The sequence below is a fragment of the Magnolia sinica genome, chromosome 10 (genome assembly GCF_029962835.1).
Source record: "Magnolia sinica isolate HGM2019 chromosome 10, MsV1, whole genome shotgun sequence".
Classification (NCBI taxonomy): Eukaryota; Viridiplantae; Streptophyta; class Magnoliopsida; order Magnoliales; family Magnoliaceae; genus Magnolia; species Magnolia sinica.
Window position 1 is genome coordinate 48450063 of NC_080582.1, and position 7383 is coordinate 48457445.

The following is a 7383-nucleotide window of genomic DNA, read 5'->3' on the forward strand; positions in this document are numbered from 1 at the left end:
ACCCGATCGAGTTTTGGGTCGAGTCGGGTTGAGTTACTGGGCAACTTGAACTTGACTCTGTTTGAGTTCAGATTGGGCGAAGCCTACTCGGTTCAGATCGACTCACCCATTCGGTTCGGGTCGAGTTGGATCTGAACAAGTTGGACGAGTCGAGTTAACCAGATCGAGTCGTCCAGTGCCCACCTCTAAACACACCATCAAAGTTAGTGATGTGTGTCACACCACGCAATCTACTACCCCCACTATGAGTTGAGTGTAGGCATGAGTGCGTTCCACATTATGCTGTCAACGAGTCAAGTTTTAGCCAAGAAAAATTCGGGCTCAAGTCACCCACAAAATGGCCTAGATTTTAAAAATGAACTTCCACAGTATGTGATCTTAAGAATTCCACAAGCATTCCTCTCTCTCTCTCTCTCTCTCTCTCTCTCTCTCTCTCTCTCTCTCTCTCTCTCTCTCTCTCTCTCTCTCAAGCTTGTTGGAAAACAAAATTTTCAAAATATTTTGATTTTTAAAACCAAAATTTCAACAATGCTTGTGTGGCCAACGTAGAGCGATCTTGATTATAGGTCACCATTGATTGCACTGTGTGGGCCACTTGCTGATTGACTAGGTCTTCTGATGAGTACCTGGTACTTCACCAAATCAACCCGCCTTTAATGGGCCCTGTTAGATTTCTCATCCCACTCATCTCTTTATTGAGTTGGCCTTGCCACTCTCCTCTTTCTTAGTTGGCCATTGCCAATTTTTGTTGAGTTGACCATTGTCACTTTTCTCTTTATTTTATTAGCCATGTGCTATCTACTTTTATGGCTTTGGGCATGTAACGCCCCGATTTTTAGAACCCGAGTACAAAACTCATTTCTCAAAAACCCGAGTATTAATTAATCAGGGTAATTGACAGTATATCAAAATTAGAGTGCGATAGATAAACAAATGTAAATAACGTCATATAATCAAAAATTTAAGATCCTGGTCCACTCAGATGGGGACCTTAAGTACAAAATTTATAAGTTTTAAATATACCAGGATCAACAAGAAAAGAAATACTACAACTACTGGTTGAGCCCATAATATTCCGCTGCATCCTGTTGTGGCTCTTCCTCGTAGTATCCTTCCTCCAATCTAGCTGCCATGTCACCGGGACCTGCTTTGTAATCGTCTCCGTCTATACCTGCATTCTCTGTACGGTTGAATATTCGATGAATGTGTAAGACCCGTGTCCTAGTCCGTACTGTTCCGTTGGCTTCCGCGGTCCTTCCGGTCAAATTCCGGCAACCTTCGCACTGTATCCGGAGTTTGCGCACGATCCTAAGCCAGGTCCCGCGCACCGACGTCGGCTTGATTCTAAAGTTGTATCATAGCGACCGCGTCGTCGCCGCGGTTCCAACGCCGTGACTTGCGCACCGAACCGATACCCAGGCAAGAAGATGCCGATCTGCGTTTATTCCAAAGAAACACCGCGCGTTGCGGATTTCGAAAGAATCTCTATAATTAGTCCCATCAATTAACCATAAATGCAACCATACCTCAAGTACTTCAACCCATTCCCTCCTTTTTCAACAATCTACTCTCTTTCCACCTCACCATTCTTCTTTTTCTCATTTTCAACCACAACCATTTCTCTTCTCCACCAATTTCAAACTAAGTCATACCTCTCTCATCACTCCCTTTCTTACAATCACCACTCCACCCATCCCTTCATCCATTATTTCTATCTCTCCCTCTCATTCCCTAGCAATTTTCCAAATCTCATGAGAGCTCCAATATCCAAGCTCTCTCCCAAATAATAAGTGTGGCCCACCCTCTCATCTTTCATCCACACCATCAATCTTCTATCAACCTCCATAAAAAAGCAAGGCAAAGAGCATTTGAGGCCAAGGGAGCAAGGAGGAGGCTTAAAGGTGAGTGATTTGTCATTATTTTAAATTTTAGGGCCCACTTGTTGGTGGGACCCATTTGGATGTATGTGATTTAATCAAGAGGGCCCATAGTGGCGGGGTTCCTCTATCTCACCGTATATCTCTCTCTCTATCTCTCTCTCTCTCTTCCTTTGTAATGGTGTGGATCCCATGAATATGTGTTATATCTACCCGTCCATCTACATCAGACGGTGTAGCCCATCCTATTGTAGGTGATGATCCACACCATCCACTGTTTAGATGGGCCCAATGCATCTTTATATATATATATATATATATATATATATATATATATATATATATATATATATATATATATATATATATATGTATGTATATATATATATATATATATATATATATGTATGTATGTATGTATGTATATGTAATATTTTATATAATATATATATATATATATAATATATAATGTGATATGTATTTTTATATATGTATAATATAAGATATATATTATATGTATATGTATATATATTGGTGGGCCACGTCCATGTGGGACCCACCACAATGATGTGATTATGCAAGTCGTCCAGTGTCCCTGGACGCTGGACGTTGGTAACGTAAATTGTTAACTGGCATGGCTGTGTGCTTTAAAAAAAGAGAGAGAGAGAGAGAGAGAGAAAGAAGTGGTGGACCTCTCATGCAGGCCCCACTTTGTTGTACATGCATAATCCAAGCTGTCTATTTCGTTCCCCTGGTCATTTTAGGCGTTGAGCCGAAAAATGAAACCGATCCCTTTTCTTGGTGGGCCATACCATAGGAAACGGTAGTGTTTACCGTTGAAAACCACCTGGATCTTTTTACTCGTAAAAAACAGGCCGCATATTGGACTCACTTGGTTGGTCTTGGATGCAATGGACGAGACAGATTTCCTCGATGTGGACCCCACCGTGGAAAACCACGAAAAACCCGATTTATAATAAAAAAGAAGAGCGAGAGCCGGCCGCATCGTCAAGACGCAGGCAGCCGCCTGCGCCAGCCGACCGACGGACGGTGGGCGGGTCACGGCCACCGTGGCCCCACTTTGATGCATTTCACCATCAACACCGCGCATTTCGGTCCCCACGCACGCCGCCCACTCCAAAATCAATCAGAACGGAACTCAGGTGGGCCACACCATCTAAAATCATGTAAAGACATGTCTAAACATATAAAAACACTTGGTGGGGCCTACCTGAAATTTGGATGCGGTTGAAACTTGGTCTGTACCCTCAGCCAAGTGGGGCACACACAATGAGCGGGCTGGATTTGTGAACCACATCACGGTGGGCCCCCTGTCCATGTGATATATAAATATATATATAAATAAAATAAAATAAAATAAAATCATCACGGTGGGCTCCTGACCGTCCTGCAGATCGGATGTAAATAAATGGTGGGCCCAACCCACGGTACTTTGGGTGGAAAATAAACATTCCAGTGGGCCCCAGTCCAGTGGGCCCTACCCTGGTCCACTTGACCTTATGAGTAGTCGGATGAAAATAAACATTTGGTGGGCCTAAGTTGGGTGGAAAATAAACATTATGTTGGGCCCTAAGTTGGGTGGAAAATAAACATTATGTTGGGCCCTAAGTTGGGTGGAAAATAAACATTATATTGGGCCCTAGGCTGGGTGGAGAATAAGCATTATGGTGAGCCCTACTTAGAACTCACCTATGTATGTATTGTAAACCACGCCCTCTATTAGTGTGGGCTCCATCATAATGTATGTGTTTCATCCAACTGTCCAACTGTTTTGGAGATAATTTAAGGCCCATTGTGGAGGCCCATCTTCATGTATTGGTGGTCTTTGTTGAGGCCCACCTTGATTTATATTAGGCTCATATTATGAGGCCTATTTGATGTACTGGAGGCCCACGGGTCAAGGCCCAATAGGACATACATAAGGCCCAATGTAGTGTAATTCCACCATGGTATATGTATTGATTTCGTAACGGGCCACGCCTTGAGAGCAATGCTGGTTTGACGTCCACATTGAATGGATAATGTTGGTTAAATGTCCGCATTATAACTCTCCTTAAGGCCCATTAATAGGCCCATACCTGTAATGTGTAGGCCGTCTAGGCCCATCTTCGTTTTGATCTGAGCTCATCTCTTTATACATGTTTAGTATAGTACAGGTCCATGATTCATGATCATTTGCATCATACGCATGCCTGATGTGAGGAGTGACCGATCATAGCATATGCCTTCGGGCGGACTGTTTATGGGCTCCCTGATAGGCGGAGTTGCCTCATATAAGTGCATGGTACACGCAGGACTGCTTGCATGATTGATAGTGTGATTCATGCACTTGCATTTGTGTGATTGTAGTTACTGTATGCCCTAGCCACATCAGGGTCATAGCTTCCATAGACACATCGTGGATGGCGAGATTGGATACCGGAAATATTTAGTTCTAGCATACGGGCACCATAGATGTCCCTGGGTGAAAATCCCTAAACCCGATGGTACCAGAGGATGACTCCAACATCGAGACCGAGTGGATATATGAGCGCATGAGGGCCGAATACCAGGAGGCCGCGTCTCCCACTGTGTCGTGGTCGGTTGGAAAGGAGTGTAGCCTTACTCACCCGAGGGTAGGGGGCAATACTAGGCTGAGTTTGACCAGCTCGCAAATGGGTTCGCTATCGACGTGCCGGATAGGTATTGGTAGACTATTGGCCAGGCAGATAGTGAGGTTTCTTACGCTCACTTAGACTGTGTGGCTAGGAGAGCGACAGTGCCATTTGGAGTGTATTGAACCCCGGTGATTATCCAGAATGAGAACTATACTGATACATATTGAGGATTTGCATGCTTGAGTTGCATTTCGCATCGCATGGCCGTGTTATGGCCGATAGCATTCATATCTTGCACCGCATAGCCTTGGTACGGCTGATTGCATTCATGTATTCATCACCATGATTCCGCATTACTCTAACCTTGCATTTTGAACACGCTTATATTACGCACATACTTACACCACCCTCTAAGCTTTCTATAAGCTTATGCACGATTGATGCGTGCAGGTGACGTCAGGACGCAGTCGCAGCCATAGTCTCGCTGTAGTTGGAGCGTGCAGCCGAGCTTCTGGAGTTTTGTTTCTTTTGTTACATTGTATTTTCCCTTTCTGTCGCATTGTAGTAAAAAGTTTTTGATCATAGTGGATTTTGTGGTGTTCTTGTGGTTATTGTTTGTGGGTTATGCTTTTGTTATGCTCATTATGAATCAGACTGATGATTTGAAACCCTCCTTGTAGTATCCCAGGATCGGAACCTGGTGAATGGGTGCCGGGATCCGAGGATGGGGTTCTACGGAGGCTGTCGGCACCGGATTCGGCGATCAGGAATTTTGTGAGCCCGGTTTCCAAGTTCGGGGCGTGACAGAATGAGTGGCCAACTCAGTGTGAATTCTCCTCAAGATTACACACCGCCGCCTTATCTAAGCATAGTTTAAAAAAATAACAAGGCATTCAAAATAATACAAGATGCAGTCTTATTTAAATGTATAGATGCGCGAATGCACATCGACTCGGAGATGCTCATCCAGTTAGACTTGGACTCGTCACCCATGCATAAGACCGGTCATTAATGTAGCACATCACGTGCGTACATCACGTACAACATAATGACTAAGCTATCGTATATCACGTATGTGGGTCGATAGTCGATGGTCTGAGAACTAGCGAAACAATACCCCACTAAGCCTAAGGGCACATGCTACAACATCCAGAATTAGCCACTCGTCATCGCCAGTATGCTATGAATGCATGTTTAGTCAAACCTTTATTATTCCAATTGCAACTAGCCAATTTAAATGAACTCAAAGGTCACTACCAGGGGCTCGTCACCGAGCGTAAGCTGAAAGCTCGGGCATAGTGTCCCATTCACACCAACCCTGTCTCATGAGATTTTTCCATCTTAGGATGTTTAATAGATGCTCGTCGACTAGTGACCAATCAAATTCAATAAGTAGGGATTACCATCGCATGGGTATAGGTCATCAAAGCCACGCAGGGCAAACATCAAAATATGGGACATATATTAAATCACAGCGGTAAAAAGGTACTCGGAACGTTAAATCGAGACGACAAATGGTTCAGGTAAGGTTAAATCAGAGCGGTTAAAGAGCCCATTTCTAAGCCACTCAAGCCGTATGGCCTATGGATGGTAAATCCCACATTAATGTCCCATGTCCCATATATTCTCCAAATCTAGGGTCCATTCCTTACCACACTCCATCTTGTTACACCCTAAGTATGGGTTCACATGCACAAGAGGGAGTTCCCACTAGAAAGTGCAGTGAATAGAGATCCTAAGCGACTTACAACAATTTATACGAAAGCATATAATTATGACAGGACAGACATATGTTAAGCATTTGATTTACAATAGTTGCAATAGGTCATGGTACAAACTATCAGTTCAGTGTTAAATGAGAGCTATCATGTAAGTAACTATCGCGTGCAATCATGGTTCACAATTATCAACTATAAATCAGACGTAAGTCATGTCTTATGAATTTATAACTAATGTATGAAATCGCATACTATGATATTGCATTTGTAGTTCCAATAAAAACTATTACTTGTACTAATTTGGTAATGGAAAGCTTAAGGGGAAAAGTCATTACCTAGCTCCGAAGCCCGGTCATCACTTAGTGGCAGGTTACCTCATTTAGGCTACTCCTTGTCCTAATTAACAAAATTCCCCAACTTAGGCATCTTAAGGCTATCATCTGCCTTGGGAAGGAGTTTCATAAGCTAGTTCATTTACATACCTATAAAACTATATATATATTTTTGAAGCTTCGGCCCAATCACAACATCCTGTAGTGCCGAATTTGGTGGAGAGTTGGGATGGAAACCCCGTAGCTATACTGGGGTTAGCAATTATACATATCAAGAATGTTTCATTCTTTAAATTGGTTAGGTTTTACATGCGTGCAAGCCTACTACGGTTTTAATTGATAATTCCAAGTCATACTTCAGTTAACCCTTGTTCTGCAATGAGGGATTTTCTAGTTAGTTCAAGCTTGAGTCGATTCAGCTGGGGTGACCTGATTGAAGCCATTTTCATGGCGAAATGGATGCCTTTTTGTGGGAAGGTCTGGGCCCTCAAATTTCCACCCATACAAGGGCTGATTCGGACTAAACCAAGTTAGTTGGGGCGGAAAACCCCATTGCTAATCATCATCAATCCGTTAGTAGTTATCGTTCCAATGGGCCCAGCAACCCATTTGTCGAGTTCGGTCCTAACTCGGCTCGGCACTTGCGGCCCACTGAGTTCAACTCAGACTTGGCCCAGCTGTAAGTCCCGTATCCTAGACCGTACCTTTCCATAGGCTTCCGCGGTCTTCCCGGTCGAATTCCGGCAACCTTCGACCCTTAACCGGTATTTGCGCGCGACCTGGATTCTCGTGCCGTCAACCCGAGTCGACTCAACCCAGGACTTATACCTTAGCAACC